The sequence below is a fragment of the Periplaneta americana genome, chromosome 4 (genome assembly GCF_040183065.1).
Source record: "Periplaneta americana isolate PAMFEO1 chromosome 4, P.americana_PAMFEO1_priV1, whole genome shotgun sequence".
Classification (NCBI taxonomy): domain Eukaryota; kingdom Metazoa; phylum Arthropoda; class Insecta; order Blattodea; family Blattidae; genus Periplaneta; species Periplaneta americana.
Window position 1 is genome coordinate 47184889 of NC_091120.1, and position 17014 is coordinate 47201902.

General features: G+C 35.4%; 1 protein-coding gene and 1 non-coding gene across 3 annotated transcripts in view; both read left to right on the forward strand.

Annotated features, from left to right (window-relative positions):
* rdgA (retinal degeneration A) overlaps nucleotides 1-17014 on the forward strand; it is a 727627-nt gene that overhangs the window by 292775 nt on the left and 417838 nt on the right. The gene's annotated exons all lie outside the window — the stretch shown is intronic.
* TRNAN-AUU (transfer RNA asparagine (anticodon AUU)) lies at nucleotides 922-993 on the forward strand. The gene has a single exon. It is a non-coding gene; the product is annotated as a tRNA-Asn (tRNA).

The following is a 17014-nucleotide window of genomic DNA, read 5'->3' on the forward strand; positions in this document are numbered from 1 at the left end:
CCCTGAGTTATTCATATGTTTTTACTTTCGAACTTTTTCACAGCCTTGGCTGGAGAATATTTATTGAAATAATTCGTAAATGTAGTGAAAAATGAATTAAATTTGCTATTAATATCAATAAATTGTATTGGTACTATATACATTTTTCTAATATTCATTTTGAAAGCAAGTATTTAAATGATGAAGAGATTCGCACTATATGTTCCACTTAAATTATAAGTGTATTCCTTTGTATGGAGGGCACACCAAGATTTCTGAGTGCAGCAGACTGCGTCTCTCGCCATTGCTGGAGACAAATCCATTAACCAGATAATCGCGTCAGTCACAAAGGTAGCCTCTATTGATCCGGGCACCTCCAAGTGACTGTCGGCTTTGTAGAGACATCCTGTTCCGTACTGAAGGCTTTAACGGTTGGATCTACTTGACGTTAAATGCCTCAGACGCATTTTCAATGGCCACACACAAAGCGATGCTCAAGTAGTAGCTTTGAGGCAATTTTTGGTAACGCTCTGTTTATTGTGGAACACCGTCTGTCTTAGGAGAGCGTCTAGGTAGGAGTAGTTTTTCTTTATAACTGTGAAAGCTTTAACCAAAGGGAAGGTGGACCAATATCCGTTTCTACATTATTTCTAGTTTCACTAAGGCAACATTCAATCATATTCAAATAGTTTGTATAATTTTGAAGAAATGTTAAATAGTATTTTCTTACCCTGTCATTCCAATTGTTATCTTAAATTTCCTTATCCTATCTCACTTCTTTCGGCTTACTTTCTGTATTAATAATAATAATAATGCTAATAATAATAATAATGCTAATAATAATAATAATAATAACAATAATAATAATAATAATAATAATATGTATTTGTGACTTTGTTTTATACGCCTGTAATAATTGTTATGAATGAAATCGGTTAGAGTTCCCGAGTAGCTCAGTGGTAGAGCGTTGGTACATTAAACCAAAGGTCCCGGGTTCGATACCCGGCTCCGGAACAATTTTTCCCTCGAAATTATTCAATATATTTCTATTACAAAAAAGAGTAATTAATATAATAGTAGGTGCCAAATCTAGGGAATCGTGTAGGGCTATTTTAAAAAAAGCTACAAATAATGCCCATGGCTTGTCAGTATATCTTTTCATTAATCTTCCTCTATGTAATCGTGAAAACTTTGTAACTAATTCAACAGTTCGTAGCATAAATATACGTCAAAAAAAGACTTTCATACTCCATCGGCAAGTCTATCATGCTATCAAAAAGGAGTGCGTTATATGGCAGTAAAAATTTTTAATAGCCTCCCTATCGATATAAAAAATGAAACTCAAAACATAAGATTATTTAGGGCCAAATTAAAGAAGTACCTAATTTCTCACGCCTTCTATTCTGTAGGTGAATTCATGACATTCAATAACACTTCATGAAATTGATACTAAAACTTTGTGTTGTACTAGTAGACTATATTGTAAATCTCGTCTGTATATATTTCATCTAGACTGTGACTATAAATTAAGATTTTATGATAGTATTAAGTTTTTTGACTTGTTCCATATTCTAGCTGTAAGCATGTATGAATACCATGGAATGTTAATAAATACAATACAATAAAATACAATACCAGAGGTATTAAACGAAAGAATGGTTAGTGTTTTAAGCCTTTATTAAACACATAAATGTAAAAACAGTTTCAATTGTTCACAAATTATGATATACAATTTTCAAAATGTCTTCCGTTCTGCTGAATGCACAAATGTAAGCGACGGATCAACTCTTCATAGACTCCGATGAGCTGCGTGGCATTTCATCATTCCAGTCTATCACAACAATGTGTATAGGCATGGTCCAGTGCCATTATCCTTGGTGCATAGAAGGCCATGCTCCAGGTCATTTTAAGTCCTTGGCGTATAGAAGGCCATGCTCCAGGTCATTTTAAGTCCTTGGCGTATAGAAGGCCATGCTCCAGGTCATTTTAAGTCTTGGCGTATAGAAGGCCATGCTCCAGGTCATTTTAAGTCCTTGGCGTATAGAAGGCCATGCTCCAGGTCATTTTAAGTCCTTGGCGTATAGAAGGTCATGCTCCAGGTCATTTTAAATCTTGGCGTATAGAAGGCCATCTTCCAGGACATTTTAAGTCCTTGGCGTATAGAAGGCCATGCTCCAGGTCATTTTAAGTCCTTGGCGTATAGAAGGCCATGCTCCAGGTCATTTTAAGTCTTGGCGTATAGAAGGCCATGCTTCAGGTCATTTTAAGTCTTGGCGTATAGAAGGCCATGCTCCAGGTCATTTTAAGTCCTTGGCGTATAGAAGGCCAAGCTCCAGGTCATTTTAAGTCTTGGCTATAGATGGCCATGCTCCAGGTCATTTTAAGTTTTGGCGTTTAGAAGGCCATGCTCTAGGTCATTTTAAGTCCTTGGCGTATAGAAGGCCATGCTCCAGGTCATTTTAAGTCTTTGCGTATAGAAGGCCATGCTCCAGGTCATTTTATGTCCTTGGCGTATAGAAGGCCATGCTCCAGGTCATTTTAAGTCTTGGCGTATAGAAGGCCATGCTCCAGGCCATTTTAAGTCTTGGCGTATAGAAGGCCATGCTCCAGGTCATTTTAAGTCTTGGCGTATAGAAGGCCATGCTCCAGGTCATTTTAAGTCTTGGCGTATAGAAGGCAATGCTCCAGGTCATTTTAAGTCTTGGCGTATAGAAGGCCATGCTCCAGGTCATTTTAAGTCTTGGCGTATAGAAGGCCATGCTCCAGGTCATTTTAAGTCCTTGGCGTATAGAACACCACTCTCCAGATCATTTTAAGTTGGCATCAAATGCACATTACACTTGGATAAGTAGCTTCCTCTGGGGTCGGAGGGAGGGAGTGTTTGTTTTGAAATCGACTGTACGGCACCTGAAAGGGTTCTTTCTCGTGAGGATGAACATCATTTCAAAATATTATCCAAAATAGTTCATTTTCAGATAGACTCGTTACTTATGAAAGACTCACTTATATAGGGCTTTTATTTCTAAACTTTCCAGTCCAAATAATTATTTAAATTGAATTCAGTTTAAACAAAAAACACGCCAATTTAGATATTGAGGGGGAAATCTGAAACCAGGCTTAATTTCATATTAGATTTCACCCCCAGCCACCCCCACTTTGAAATTTCAAATGGCACCCCTATATTTGTATACTTAATTATGAAAGAATATTAAATTGTTTATACACCTCATTCATTTTTTTCGCATCTTTTGTTTTCCATCGTCGCTTGGAAACCAGTATTTTTGTTGTTATCAGTTGATTGTAGGATGAAAACACAGCTTATTTTGTGTAATTTCCTAATTTTAATCAATAAGGATGATTTATGTTCTCTCTTGAATGGTATATACCATTTTAAAATAATTTAATACACAAACACAATTATTACAAGAAATGCTCTATAAGCTTTTGTACCTTTATTCTCTTCAGCGCTAATCAACAATACCGGGTAACAAAAATCCAGGCTGCCAGGTGACGATAGAAAACAAAAGATGCGAAAACAAATGAATGAGGTATAGGACTATAAACAATTGAATGATCTTTTACATTTAAGTATTAAAATTTAGTAATAATAGGCCTAATAATAATAATAATAATAATAATAATAATAATAATAATAATAATGGCTTTATTTAACCTGGCAGAGTCAAGGCCGTAAGGCCTTCTCCAACACTCAACCAAGATTAAAACTTGCTTACATAGGTGAACATACAACTGGATCGGAGATAAGTAATTACATACTGATACAATTTAGGTACATAATGAGATCAAAAGAGGTAGTTACATAAAAATTTACCTCATAAAATAAAAATAAACATAGTGGAATACATATTAATATACGAATCACATAAAAACAGAAGCCGATAATTCAATAAAAAATGTAGGCCTACACAGTAAAAATAAAAATAAACACATTAGAATACATATTAGTATTAGATTACAATTAAGTAGGATTCACATAATTAAACCAGAAACCGTCAATTGAATAAAATGTACAAAAAAATAGATTAGGTGTGCCGTTTGAATGTTCAAAGTGAGAGAGGCTGATGGGTGGAGGGTGAAATCTAAAATGCAATTAAGCCTGGTTTCAGACTTCCCCCTCAATACTTAAATTTACGTGTTTTTTTTTTTGTTTCAATTGAATTCAATTTAAATAGTTATTTAGACTGGGAAGTTTTGGAATGAAAGCCCTGTATATAAATTATGTACTGTCATTTGAATAAATAAAGATCTACAAGTTTCTTTATAATTTTTGTTTAGCATTATCCTAAGTGTCTTCTTTTGATGTCAACTCTCGTGACACTCTACGAATTGACTTTATCGGACTTCAAACGAAGGCTTCCCTGATCTCAGATGTGCGTGTCTTGCCTGAGCCGGACTCTCGGTTTGTTTATTAATTTTTTATAAATTCTAGGGCCGATATTAGTATCGACGCATTGTCCAGTGGACTTCAAACATGTGCCATTTGACAGTTGCCAAGCGTCTTATTTCATAAATACAAGAATATCGTATTAGCATAGTCTACTACATACAGTCACGAAGCTTGGAATGATTTTTTGCATTCCCGCGATAGTTGCTAGCCGCTTGGAGCGCTGTGAGTACTAGGAACAATAGACTGTGCCACAGCCATCGTGATCTAATACAGGCCGTAAAGCAGACCATGTAACTCGCTTAACCCGATCTCGAAGGACGGCGTTTCAACCAGGTAAATTAGTTGGAATGCATAAACAGGAACATATGTTTCTCTAAAATGTAGTGTAATTTCATTAATAAAATTTAAAACAATGATTATGAGACACTTCAGACATAATTCACTTGCGAGTTTAGGTGTGAAAATTACGTTGTTCGTATGTGTAATACCTGCCTTTATTTCGATTAAATATTGCGAAATTCTTGTACATTCATTTATGCACGATTCAATAATTTTCAATTGCACCGCACGAATATTTAGATATGTTGAAATTATAGGTTATGTTTACTGTACCAGTTGTCTCTTTGTGTCTAAATTTAGTGATCTCCAATGCCTTGCCATACATATGAAAATTATAGGTTATGTTTACTATATTTAACTTATATTCATAAATTCGCAATTATACATTATAATTAAGCATAATGTCATGTTTGATACCCCGGACATTCAATTTGTCTGTATTTTAATACTACAATTGAGTACTGAATTATTGTATTTATCTACTACTTAAAAGACGAAGTAACAGAATTGTACGTACACTAATTTCATAGGAGTGGTATGGTAAATGTTTTGTCTAAAATTAAGGAAGGTAGATGTGCTAAATTGAAATCACAATATAAATTCTTTTTTATTAAACCTCAAAATAGCTTCCATTCTAAACTTAAAACGTTACGCGAACAGATTATGTTAACATGTAAAATTCCCTTCAAATTAAAATAACACAGTTTTGTAATTATTTCTGCAACATATTATGCAACAAGAAGTAAACGGAACTTATGGATACATTACAGTAAATAAAGCTTAGCAATGATACGCAATAAAGTTATAATATTTCACTGAGCTTCCTCCATACACTGAAACAGAAAACCCGAACAAACATTACGGCCTGGTCTAGATCGAAAAGGCATTGACTGTGCCGTATTTCGCATATTTGTGAAAACCTATTTAAACTGTGAAATGTTCGTTATCGGTTGTAATAACTGTAAATGGCTAAAATACAATAATTTGAATAATAATATGAGACAAGGAGACGTTTGTAATATATTATAAATTGTAAGAAAAATAGGTTAGAGTTATCCTCCTTCCGAAAGATCGAGGAAGGCGAGTTTATAGAATATAATTTAATATATTTTATGAAAATAATATATAAACCGTATGTATTTCATATTTCAATAGTAGAAGGAAGGTGTTTATTTTTTCAAAAGAACACGATATCGAAAGTACAATATATTTTGTGCGAGAACGTGCGTATTTGCTTGTTTTCCGCACAGAACCAATACGCGGTAAGTATGAAATACCACATTCAGTATTCCCAACGGAACACACATAACAATTTCCCTCTTCTTACCGCTTAAGCGCGACATTCATTTGACTGCTTTAGGCTTTTAACATATTACTTTTAGAGACGTTTAACATAATAATAATAAATTGGAAACTTACCACTGCAATTTCACCTAAATTGCAATGTTAATTATTGTTTTTAAATATTTGCAAAAATTAAGTAAAGTCTACTACTCCACGAAACTTATTGCATTCCTGATACAAGTAACATTAAGGAAGCCGTGAAAAAATCAACAAGATTCCAGATGCGGATGTTATTACTGCAATATGTTATATAAATAATATTGTTAAAATATTAAAATGAAAAATAAATCATTACATAACCTTACCGTTTGTTTTAAGTTCGCATTTAGAGACTGGGGGGGGGGGGGAGACAGACGTATATCACGGCCTGCTGGAGTATAGTAAACACAGAAAACATTTTATATTTTGGTTTTCCGAAGTTGCCGTCATTAAACAGAAACCAACATGGAGATTTCATTGCAACTAATTAGAAATTCGTCTTTCAGGTATGTAATAAACGATCTTCGCACAAAATAATGTACGATACACGAGCGGTATGTTTGTTTTCATGTTCTCGGAAATTAAAAAAGCTCAACTACGTTTCGCTTTTTCAATCTTTTCCTCGACCATGAAAACGTCAACATACCGCTCTTGTAAAGTATATTACTATTATCGTCTGCTAGGGAAAGAGTCTGTGATGAGGCGATAGTAGCGATCCTGGTGGTGAGCAACTATCTGTGTTTGCATATTTAGTAAGTATAGAGCTTCGTGACTGTATATACTAGACTGTGGTACTAGATTAAACGGCAAGTAAAGGCCAAACTCTGATGAGAATAAATTATTTAGGATAGAAAGAAGACGCTGTATAAAACGTTAATTAGAGAAGTGGCAGTGGAGATCCGCTACGCCACTGCTGGCTTGTGCTGTGGGCGGGTGCCAAGTACTCCCGACAAATGAGAGTGTTGACACAACGTTGGACTGTGCCGGCCGGCCCAACTGTCATCACTCAGGGAAATGAAAGCAAATCCAGACACACTTCAAACCAACTCCGCAGAGATGAGCGAGGAATGCTCCTTGATTCATTACTGTCTTTAGTAGTTATGTTCGCGGGCTCTTGAGTGATTTTCAGGTTTTACACGCTTACCAGACCGTGCCGTAGCTCAGTGAGTCAGCTCACGACTTCTCAACAAAGAGGACAGGGATCCTATTCCTAGGAGATACTGTGACATTTATGGTAGACGAAGCGCCTTTGAAACAGTTTTTCTCAAAGTAGTCCGATATTTCTTTCTTGTTTAATTACGCCGTTATTCTATTATCACTAGACTGAGTTATAGCTTAGCTGACAATTTCTTACTGAAAAGAAACGCAATTCCGTCTCCCGGGAGATCCTTCCATACTTGTTTAGTTCATGGCAGCTGTAGACAGATTTTCATTCTCCCGAGAGATTGAATTTCTCCTTCCATTCTTATTATGTCACTACTCTATTATCATTAGCGCTCGGCAGCTGATAATCTAAGATTCACATAAAAATGACCTTAAATTTCTAGAAATATAACATTAAAATTAAAAAAAAAAATTGGTTGGCTAAAAGGAACCCATCATATGACTTTTCCAGTTCCAATGATATGCCGGGAACCTAAGGATCATTCAACAGACTGTTACTTTCTAGGAACCACAGATCAGAATATTACAGAGAACTTGTCAGAGAGCTGATTCAGAACTATAACGTGATAGGGTGTCATGTATCTCTCAAAATAACTCCTTGGATTATCATCTATTTTTTCTTTCCTCAAAGTCTTCGACGAACAAGGGAAGCATTTTCATCAAGATTTTTCTGAAATGGAAAGGCGCTACCAGCAAAAATGGAGCCCAAATATGCTGTCAAACTACTGCTGGACACTCAAAAGAGAAATAAAAACAAAATACATGGGTCATTCACAATTGGTCAACAAAGATTTTGTTAAATGTACAATATCTGCTGTTTCTTGTGTAATGTCATCCTCTGATTCCAAAAATGAAGTCAGAAGTTTTCTACCACCCACCGATAACTCGCTAAATCTAGGGAATTTTGAATCAGTCTCGGCGACAAATTTTGTAAAATACGATTAGCGACTTTTCTGCTGATTTTTATATTCTTCCACGTTTTCCTTACCCTTAAGTTAAAACATTCAACTGAAGTCATGCACTTAGTTTTATAAGAGGCTCGGGTGCATGACTGAGTCATACGTAAAAGCCCTGATCTCATATATTTGGGATCAGTGATCAGGGGTGAAAGATGCTCACGGGTTAGGTCTCTCTCTCAATGCTACTGCTCCAACACCGATAAACGGTGGCAACTTTGATTGTCACGTGACGAGTCGTGAGCTCCAGCTAATTCTTGGTTCTTTCCCGCAATGCGGACATTTTCCACTCCGAACCGACCCGAGGCAGTTGAATTTTGGAATTTTGTGCCGATAGTTCGTTTGAACCAAATGAGACTGTAGTTTTTGCTGATTTTAATGTATTTTAATATATAAGGTTTAAAAAGTGTTAGATTTCACAAAAACAATTGTAGTCAAACGCTTGAGTGAACATTTCCACACTTACAATTTGCCAGAAAGTGTAGTATCAGTGATCGGATCAAGTGCAGTGTATTCACAATCAGCTGTTCCCACAGCTTCCACCTCAACATCACAGCCGTGAACAACACAACGAGATTCCGCAGAAGAGGATGACGACGAGGAAATTATATTTTTCTCCGCATATACAGTATATGTTTCTCTTATTTTTTTTAGTGATATTATTAATTTTTAGCGACACTTCTGGGGATTTTTTAACAAACTTTGGAGAGATTTAGTTACTTTTTGTTGAAAAGTTAGCGAGATTGTAGAGCGATAAGTTGGCAACAGTGCCACCCACCATTTTTTTTTTCTAATTTTAGAAAAAAAAAATATTTTATTGCTACATACAGTCCATAACATGCTAATGGAAAGAAAATATTTCATTTTATTGCTTTAACAATTGACATATAACTTTAGATCACTGTTGCTCGTGAAGTCAGAATTCATAAAAATGAATTTTATTCCTCATAAGACTGCGAGAATTAGTGCTAATTCTTAGTTGGTTGGAACTTACAGTCATGAAAGAAGTTTCATAACCCATGTTTTCTTTGTCCTAATTTTAAGTGTAGTAGAAGTATCTTATAAAGTGAAATATTGTGTAAATAACAAACAATTTAATTAATTTGAAAGCACACAGGTGAATTTTATTTTACTACACTAGTTAAAAGAGCTTACGAGTGCTATTTTGATTGCAAAATAGAAGAGGACAGGAACTGGGCCCATGAAATCTGTTGTGCTCCATGTAATTCTGTTAGCCTAACTGGTTGGCTAAAAGGATCCCATCATATGCCTTTTCCAGTTCTAATGATATGTCGGGAACCTAAGGATCATTCAACAGAATGTTACTTTCTACTGTGCTCCAACCACGAGGAAGTCTCCGCCGGATGAGACGAAGGGGAGTAATGCTGTGAATGAATGCTGATGTCATAAGATCACACACGTGGGTACTCTTATCTCTATTGGCTAGCTCTCACAGCACAAACCATAACATTGATACAGACATATTGATACTAACCTAGTTATAAAATTAGATCACAGTTAATCTCCTGGTCTTTTAATCTCTTCATATAGGAAATAACATATGCAGGAGAGCGCATGGTTTTTAAACTGGCGTTATAACGGTAATATTATTTATCTACTTCGTTCCAATAGATGAGGCAATAGTAAGCATATTTCTTTCACGGTTGATCTCCTGGTTGGAGAATAGTAGGAACCACAGATCAGAAAATTACAGAGAACTTGTCAACGAACTGATTCAGAACTATAACGTCATGGGGTGTCATGTATCTCTCAAAAAATAACTTCTTGGATTCTCATCTATTTTTTCTTTCCTCAAAGTCTTCGGATAGTGAGCGACGAACATGGGAAGCATTTTCATCAAAATTTTTCTGAAATGGAAAGGCGCTACCAGGAAAAATGGAGCCCAAATATGCTGTCAGACTACAGCTGGACACTCAAAAGAGATGTTTCTCAAGCGAAGTATAGCCTAAAATCTATTTCACACACATTTTAGGTAAATAAATATGATTTTAAGTAAAATGTTACAAGGTATCAATACTAGAAAAGTCTAAAGTACATTTCATGTAATTACTCAAAAACTCTGGGTAATAGAAAAATTTTGAAAACAGATCTGAAATCGACAGGAAAAGTGCTATAAGAATCACACATTCATTATATTTTAACAAAAAATATGTTTAATTTTGTTGACCTGTGATTAGTGGCAACATTTGAATTAACAACAAAGAAAACATTTTTGAACAGTCACATTGTTGCAGTGCTAAGAAGTAATCTCCAACATGAAGAACCCGCCTCTACACCTCAGGGAGACGACAGATGCCATCCACAGCGTCTTGTTGTACTAATCTTCGAACAAACTGCTCTACTGCAGCTATAATTGCCTGTCTGGTTCTAAAGCCAACTCCTCTAAGTCGTAATGCATGTGTCCACCTAGTCACGGTACGATATGGTGAGGTCCCTCTACCACAGCTTCCAGTAATGCTGTATTCCATTGTCGAGCATTCTCGCTTCTTGCAATCTGAATTTTAATTAAGTATCTTTGTTCTTATTTGCTGAACATTTTAGAGCACAACAGATAAGTTAGACTGCCTCCGTGGTCTGTTGGTCAGCATGCTGGCTTCCAGATCAGGAGGTCCCGGGTTCGATTCCCGGGCTCGGCGCTCGGTGAATTTTTCTTGAAGAAGAAGAATTCCCTGGGTGTCTAGAGTTTGGAAATTTGTATGAATGTGACTGTGAGTGTGCCGGGTTAATATTAATTAACCAATCATCACAAATATAAAAATACATCAGGACTGTCGCTGGGCAGTAACCTGAACACACGTTTCAGCGTCACATTGTTGACAAGTAACTCCATCTGTTAGCACAACCATAAAGCATCTAATAGATGCTATAGAGTTACCAACAACGAAAAAAAAAAAAACAGATAAGTCTACAAATTAAACTCACTACAAATACCTTATAATTATTGAGATTATTGTCTTCAAATTCACAAATAAAACACATAAGATGCTCTTCTTTCTCAATGTCATCAGCTTGCATCATTTACCGCTGATAGCGGCACATACAAACATTGTTGCCACTAATTATTGAATCCCACAAACGATTAGGAAAAATACGGGAATTTTACTTGAAGCAAGTAAAGCGATAGGTTTGGAAGTAAATCCCGAAAAGACAAAGTATATGATTATGTCTCGTGACGGGAATATTGTACGAAATGGAAATATAAGAATTTGAAATTTATCCTTTAAAGAGGTGGAAAAATTCAAATACCTGGGAGCAACAGTAACAAATAAATAGTCCACTGCAAGAATGATGGATGTCACTTTCTTGTCGAAAATGAACCAAGACTGTCAATGCATAGCTTAAGACAAATAGAATGTACATAGACAGTTATATGGCATTAACACTGATAGTCATTGTCCAGTAATGATCGGAAAATCTCAGTTAAGCTTTGAGCGCTAAGCATTTCAAACTTTCAATTGCTTCTCCTACAAAATGTATTCCAAATGACAGCCGTCATTTTTGCAGTGGACTCTTCAAATATAAATGATACTCGGGAGGAAATTAAACAAAGAATAAATTTGGGAAATGCGCGTTATTATTCGGTTGAGAAGCTTTTATCATCCAGTCTACTGTCAAAAAAATCTGAAAGTTAGAATTTATAAAACCGTTATATTACCGGTTGTTCTTTATGGTTGTGAAACTTGGACTCTCACTTTGAAAGAAGAACATACATAGGTTAAGGGTGTTTGACAATAAGGTGCTTAGAAAAATATTTGGGGTTAAGAGGGATGCAGAGTGTTAGTTGGGAGGCCGGAGGGAAAAATATCTTTGGGGAGGCCGAGACATATATGGGAAGATGATATTAAAATGGATTTGAGGGAAGTGGGATATGATGATAGAGACTGGATTAATCTTGCTCAGGATAGGGACCAATGGCGGGCTTATGTGAGGGCGGCAATGAACCTCCGGGTTCCTTAAAACCCAGTAAGTAAGTAAGTAAAATTATTGAATGACCCATGTAACACTATACTTCCATCTGTGGAAAATACATTGTGCCCAAACTCAATTAGGCCTACTAACTGTCGCAAAAAACCTTGTCTGCTTTGTTTTACTTTCAGTACGTCTTCACTTGTGTGATACAATTTGCTGACTGCGGGCACTGCGGCTGCAGTATTTTTTGTATTACTTCCACCCCGTATATTTTCTTGTTCTAGACCAACAATAGCACAGTCATTCAGATGATAACATTTTATCATGTGATGTAGAATTTAACCCATGTTAATTTATGATAACTTTTGATAGATGAAAACTACAATGGGGAGAATTCGAGAATGTTTATTCCAATTACGTGTAGCTTTTTTTTCTTCGCTGTAGAAGCTTTACCAGAAGTCGGTTGTGCTTCATGGAAATGCGACTGAATTAATAAACACCATCAAATTTTAAACGTCGGCTGTATTCTTCCTCCTTGTCGCACGTCCCCTTCCTTTCTGTCCCCCTTTTCTCTCGTTTGCAATACGCACTTCAACTGAATCCCCCCCCCACCGCACGAGTTGGTTGTATTTGAGGCAGAGTTAATACTTTGTGGATGCAATTATCTTTGTTTCCTCTATTCTTTATTCTTGGCGCTTTTTTACTTACCTGACTAATTCTTCTAATGGAGCCTCTTGAAAATGTGCCTTGCCGCAGAGAAAAAATTAAAGGTCATGCTAACAAATGAATGCGACATAATTACGACGTCAGGTTTACGGCAGAAAATTCTTGATTAAAGTGACGTAGGTCCCAGACAACGGAAATTAGTTTTGGTTAACTGGAAGACCACCGGTTTACCGCGTTGTACATTTCCCTTAACGAATTCCTCTGTATTCATGTATTATGAAAAAGTGTTAGATTTTTTAATTTGGTTCCCGAAAATAGAAACAGACAAGGAACGGAAATAATGTTCATTTATTGCTGTCTTATTTCCAGAACTTCAGGAATAAACGGGGACTCTCTATTATATTACTGTAACAGAATAATTCTGCAGTGCCTGGGAAAAGTGACATAAGTCAGTTTCTACAAACCTTTTTTGATAATTTGTATGTATGTGTATGTATTTATTCACACTGCAATGGGTATATACCCGGCGGCAGTGGTAACTAATTACACTCAATAATGACAATAATAAACTTATTAATTAAAAATACACTTAATAATAATACTAATAATTAATACTAACAATAATTTATAATAATAATAATAATAATAATAATAATAATAATAATAATAATAACAACAGGGAATATCCTAAATTAAATGAAGCACGATCACTTAAAATAACATTTAAAATAAATCTAATTTGTATCTTAAACCTAAGTTCGAACTAAAACCCACGAGTATGATATGTTCATATCTGCACAAGTACCTTTCAACATTACACTCATTTCGCTGTCAACTCACTCACTGCACTGGAACTACGACACATTTCACTGATTCTATCCTGATTTCACTAACACTTCAAAAACATTTCACTGTTCAAATACTTTGTACTGCCACTATAAACTATAAAGCTTCACTGACAGGAACACGTTTCACTTACACAACACACTTCACTGACACAACACACTTCACTGACACAACATAATTCTTCACTGACACAACACTTCAATAACAAAATATCATTTACACCCTTTAAATAGTGTGTATGATATACTACCGTCTAGTAGTAAAGTCCTTAAACCTATTTTTAAATACGTTTTTGGTTGTTTGTGAAGCCTTTAGTAAGTCTGCAGGTAAAGCATTCCAGTCCCTGGTAGTACGATTGAGAAAAGAAAACTTTCCAGTGTCCGTCCTCTGTCTTCTTTCCCTCAATTTATATGAGTGGTCGTTCCTTGAAGAGTAATTTGGCGGCTGCAACCTATTTTTTATTTCTCTCCAGGCAGGCTCACCTCTGTATGTTTTGAACAGTGCGCATAATCGAATTCGCGTTCTCCTGTCCGTGAGTGTGTCCCAATTTATTGACAACTTACGGATTATCTGCTGGCTTGGAAAAAGAGACATAAGTATTCCTCCCATTACAATAATTCATACAGAAAAAAATCAAATGGACATAAACCAGTGTAAGTTGTCAATAAATTATCAAAAAAGGTTTGTGGAAACTGACTTATGTCACTTTTCCCAAGCACTGCAGAATTGTAACCTACAGAGCTTTGTATTTATAAATACTATCTTATAAAAATTGAATTGCATCACCTTTATTTCAATTACAATTATTATACAGGACTTTCATTTCAAAACTTCCCAGTCTAAATATAAATATAAATTTAGCTTCCCTTATGAAAAGGTTGCCAGATTTGACAAAGCGTATTACATATAATTTGGAAACACACCTAAAAGGTAAAATTATATACATTTGAAACGGTTAGGGAATCCAATATACAAAATGTCAGAAAAATTTACACCTAAATGGCGTTTGTGCTCATTTACAGTTAAGAAAGGGGGGAAAAAATATCAGATAGATTAGAATGATTTGAATGCCATATACCGCGAGAAGAATAATAGTACGGATTTATTGGCATTGATATCTAAATCAATCAACAGCCATCGCTTAAGATAACTAATTGAAATTTCCATTATCACTCCCATACAAATGATTTCTCAATATCTGAACCGATCCTTTGAGGACACTAATGGCTATTTCCTTCACGATGCTGTGTGTTAGCCCCAGGTTTTTACATTTGTTGGCAAAGAAGGAGATATGGTACCTCATGCTCCCACCATCAGATCTATTACATCAATGTGGGACAGGCTATATTGATCTTTATAGAACGAGGTTGTTGGTCCATAGATCCGTTTCTTTTCACTGTCCACCTCATGTGGTTGATCTGCATGTGTCTCAAATCTGATGGTGGAATCGAGAATGTATGCCGAGTTGTTCTTAATGGCAATGATATCAATTCGCCGAACACTTCCTTGTGTGGCTAGTCCCTGCACCTCTTGATGGACTGTAAACCCTACTTCCTTCAGTGCCTCGGCCAGCATAGAACGGACAGCATGGTGACGTATGTTGCGAAGGGCTTCACTATAGGGGCAGAAGCCAAGGATATGGGGAAGAGTTTCAATCTCGCTGAGATAGCGCCTACAGCGGGTACTATCCCAACTTCTACCCGGTACAGCTCGGACCGGAGCGACATGAATCAAAATACAGTTTATTTTGTGTAATTTCCTCAATTTAATCAATAAGGATGATTTATGTTGTCTCTTGAAGGATATACACCATTTTAAAATAATTTAATACACAAACACAACTATTACATGGAATGCTCAATAAGGTTTTGTAGCTTTATTCTCTTGAGCTCTAATCAACAATAACAACAATCCGGGTTGCTACGCGACGATAGAAAACAAAAGATGCGAAAACAAATGAATGAGGTGTAGGCCTATAAACAATTGAATGCTCTTTCATATTTAAGTATAAAAATATAGGGATGTCATTTGAAATTTCAAAGTAGGGGTGGGGGTGAAATCTAAAATGCAATTAAGCCTGATTCCCCCTCAATATCGAAATTGGCTTTTTTTGTTTAAATTTAATTCAATTTAAATAATTAGTTATTTAGACTGGGAAGTTTCGAAATGAAAGCACTGTATAGTAATGAAATTCGTAAATATTTTCAGAAGTAGAGATCATTATGCATATATTTACAAGTGGAAAGCGACATGAAAATTTGGGAAGCTGTGTTTTCTTTTGCTCTCTCATTACAGAAATTTTGTACGACGTCAACAAAAGTGATATTCCTTGTTAGTCTTGTCCCCCTTTTAAAAATAAATATTTTAATTGCTGTAGTTTATTTGCCAGACGTCAAGATCTTGGTTATTTATTTTTTTGTAAAGTAATTAAGGGTGATATTGATTATGAATCCTTCCTAAGCAGTATCAGTCTTCATATTCTTGCTAAGGGTTTAAGATTTCATAAATTTTTTTACAATAGAAATTCTAAATCTCTCTCTCCGGTCTACAGATGCTAATTTGCATGGTTTGAACTTGGATCCATTTCATGTTTAGTATATATTTTTGGAGTTTTATGTCAGTTATTAATTTAAGTCTTTTGTTTAGATATGCATTATAATATTATTCTCGCCATCTTTTATATATTTTTATGCTCGACCATGAAGAAATGTAGTAATTATACACCTGGTAGTATCCCTTTAATGCACGTCATTAAAGTACACCTATTCATTATAATTCAGTTGTTCAGCCAATGAGAAATCTCCATTGTACTGATTGTACCATTATAAAACCGCAAGTATGATTATTCTCGGGTATGCAATCGAAAGACAATTAGCGAAAAGTCACGGAGGCTGAAAATCCAATACTGTCGCGGAAGGTTATGTTCAGTTACTATTATAATTAGCGTTAATTGTAAATAATATTCAAATAAATTCAATTTGTCATCTCGTTTTTCAATGTCTAATTTAATTTCAATGTTATATCAATATTAATATTTAGTTTACTCTCTAGATTATATCAAGATCAATGTGAACATCTGTTCCTCGGAAAAAAATCAATACTTTCGCGTCTGCGCACATCTCACAATTTACGAGCTATGCACAAGGTCACTTCTGCTTTTCAGTCACATAAGAATAAAATGAATACTTCTGAATAATTTCAAATTAGAAATATGGTCGAGCATTAAAAGTCGTATGAAACTTGACTATAATGGTAATTAAGACCCTCGTATGAAAATTATGAAACTCGCTTGCGCTCGTTTCATAAACATACTCGCGACTTAATCACTATCATTATAGGCTCGTTGCATAATGTACTAGTATTATATTCATTTATATGATTCCATCCTTTCATTTTCAATTAC